At 37.9% G+C, this 3230-nt stretch overlaps 1 pseudogene; it reads right to left on the bottom strand.

Moving 5' to 3' along the window:
- Positions 1-1133: 1133 nt before the first annotated feature.
- On the bottom strand, positions 1134-2555 carry LOC111013418 (U-box domain-containing protein 27 pseudogene; annotated as a pseudogene).
- Between the last annotated feature and the right edge of the window lie 675 nt (positions 2556-3230).

Here is a 3230-nt window from a genome sequence, read left to right as displayed (position 1 = left end):
CCCTAACCTACCTTACCTATAGTTAGTTGTGTCGCCTTCCTCCCATTTATTTTTGGCATAGCATTCCCTTATCCTCCCTCCTTTTTATCTCTCTCAACAAATTTACAGTGACCAACCATAGTATGACTCAGCAGATTAAGACATATGAACCATCGGATGAGAATTCGAATTTCCATCCCCACATGTTGTACTTTAAAAAAATTAAATATACGGTAGCAGCAAGAAAGTTAGACCTGCTCGTTATCAAATAGGACCCAAGAAATCAAATATGTTAGATTATAAGAAAGCTGAAAAACATAAAAAAAAAAAATAATAATAATAAATTATGAAAAACTAGTTATGGTATAAAATTATAGTTCCATTAACTTTTTTTTTTTAAGAAAAGAAGAGTTTAAATAAATTTATTTTAAAGAAAAACTCATTCATAAGGCTTATAAAATACTTAGTTGAGCATGTTACTTTTAGATTTTTTTTTTGGTAAAATGTAAAAATAAAATAAAATAAAATTATTTAAAGCCAAACTCATTTATATGGCTTATAAAACACTTAATAGTGCAAAAAGTGTATAATAAAGTGGACCACATTCAATATCACAACTTCAGATTCTTATACATTTTTCGAGAGATAAACTAAACAGTAATTACTGCCTACTCGTATGATGGTTGAACCAATCTATTGTTGGGTTTGTAAAGCAATTGCAAACAAAATACTATCATGGATATATAACAGAGACAATTATCTCTATTAGTATGAGACATTTTTTCTGAAACCAAAAACAAAGTCGTGAGGGCTACGCTCAAAACGGACAATATCATACCATTGTGGAGATACTTGGGTACTTAGGATACCGTTGTCTTTAACAAGTGGTATCAGAGTCATGGTCTAAACCTAGCTGTATCGGTAAATCCTCAAGTACCGAATAAAGAAGTGGTGAGCCTCAGAAGATATGGTCATGGTGTAATCCATCAATGTGCTCTATCAAGTTGTGCTCAGAAGCCTTGGATAGAAACAGACTTTCGTTCAAATCCGAGAGTAAACGGATGAGTGACTACTTGAGGGAGGTTCGGTGGTACTTTGTTATACTCCTAAAAAGTAATAAAATAATAGAGAACCTAGTAAAACACAGGACAAAATTGAAATAAAAATGAATCCCAATTTGTATTCACTTCCAAAAATCAACGAGTCTCAAATTTACAAATTCCTAAAACGGTCTTGTTCATCAAATTCTACACGTTATTTTGTTAATATTTGATTTAAATTCAGAAGGGCATAATGTGGGAAGTGCTGGTATCGTAACACGACAACAAGGATTTTGAATTGAGCTTGAAGATCTTGAGCCATCAGCTTCACCGGCGCCGGGCAGTAGCTCTGAATCAGCAGCAGTATCTTCTCCGCCCCCTTCGCCTCCGTCGCCCTCTCTTCCCGGAACAAGAAGCAAACGCACCACAGCGCCGTCACCGCGCTCGACACCTTCATCACTTTCCTCACAATCCCGCCGACGCATTCCCCTCCGTTCTCGCACATCTCCGACCGCCCTTCCTCCACCGCCGCCGCCGCCGCCAGCAGCTTCAGAACCTTCTCCGTCACGCCGACGCTCGAGCTCCGCCGCCGCAGCAGCAGCAGTTTCGTCAGCGATCTTATCGCCCCGAGGCGAACCAGTTTGATCTTCACATGTTTCACCATTGAAATCGAAATCAAACACGACAGCGCCGATTCGATCACCCTCGGATCTTCATCCGCACCGATTAGCCCTATCAATTCGAGTACAATCCCCTCGTTTTCCGCGATCGCGAGCTTCGATTCGGCGTTAATGGCGACGAACTCGAGAAGCCTCGCAGCTGCGCTCCGCGATTCAGCAGTTCCTCGCCGCAGAACCAAAGTCAGAGAGTTCAAGCAATTGCGATTTCTCTTCAAAATCAAATCCACCAACTCCTCCCGATCCCCAATCTCGGCCCGAATCAAATCCAAAACCCTAACCACGAGATTCAAACAATCCCCTGCTCCAAGAACGCCAACAAGAACCGGCACGAGGCCGTCTGTTCCCGCGTTGTGGTCCGATCGTTCAGCGAAACAGAGGAGATTGGAGAGAGAAACAGAGCAGTCTCGAATGGTGTCGAAATCGCGGAGGAGGGATGCGATTTGGTTGGATTGGGAAATGGAATGTGACGAAATGTTAATGAGATTGGAAGTGGGAACGAAGTGGTGAGTGGGGAGAAGGTGCATGGTGATGAAGAGATTGGTTTTTGTTTTTGGGGAAAATTAAGAGAGTGGGAAGTGGAAGCGCAGAGCTGTGTTTAAAGGCAGAGCAGAGAGAGTAAAAAAGGTACGCCCACATCACTACCCCTTTATTCACTTCCTTTCCTTCGTCAACTCTACGTTTCTTATTTGCTTTTCTTTTTCTAAACAACATAAATTTAGAATACATACTTTCTTATTCCTTGCATTTTAATAAAGGTTTTTTTTTTTTTAATAATAAGTACAACATGTGAGAGCCAAAAGCAAAAACATAGTTCAGCTGTAATTGAGATCCTCAACATGTACACTCAAGACCGTGGCTCTTCGATATTGGTCGAATCCCATTTTTGGATCGGTTGCTCTATTGAACATTTTGGGCTCTGATAATATATTAATATTTGAGTAGTCCATGTTTATTATAAATCGTTGTAAAGTCTATTTTCTTTTCATTGTGGGATTCTTAATATTCAAAAAAGAAAAAAAAGTAAGGGAGTGTGAGTTCGATCCCCACCTCCACAGTTACAGGTTGCAGACTGCGATCTTTCGACGCTTACTGTTTTTCACCTTTCTTAAGGAAACATTCGAGCTATTTTTTTAAATTTCAAATTTTTAATAATCAAATGATTGTCAAATGAGCTAAAAGAATAGTTTTTTTTAATTGATCTATTTAAAAATTCGACTTAAATTTATATAAGTCAAATAAATGGTAAAAGAATCAAGTATAGTTTTTTAAAATAAAAAATAAAAATAGTTATCACCTAGAAAAAAAATACATTGGTTGACTAGAAAATTTTCTTTTTTTAGTACACTTGAATGTATAATTTCAAACTCGAGACTTTTTTTTTATCGGTTTAACCAATTTAGGTATACTTGACTTAGCGAGATCATTATTTTATTTCTGTGAGGTGAAATGAAATTAACTCCATACTATTTGTAACGTGTATTGAACGTACAACAACTGACTTTGACTATTTAAAAATAAATATATATAAAAT

This window comes from Momordica charantia (genome assembly GCF_013281855.1).
Source record: "Momordica charantia cultivar OHB3-1 chromosome 2 unlocalized genomic scaffold, Mcharantia_2.0 BLBB01000002.1, whole genome shotgun sequence".
NCBI classification, from domain to species: Eukaryota; Viridiplantae; Streptophyta; class Magnoliopsida; order Cucurbitales; family Cucurbitaceae; genus Momordica; species Momordica charantia.
This window is presented reverse-complemented; position numbering and strand designations above follow the sequence as displayed.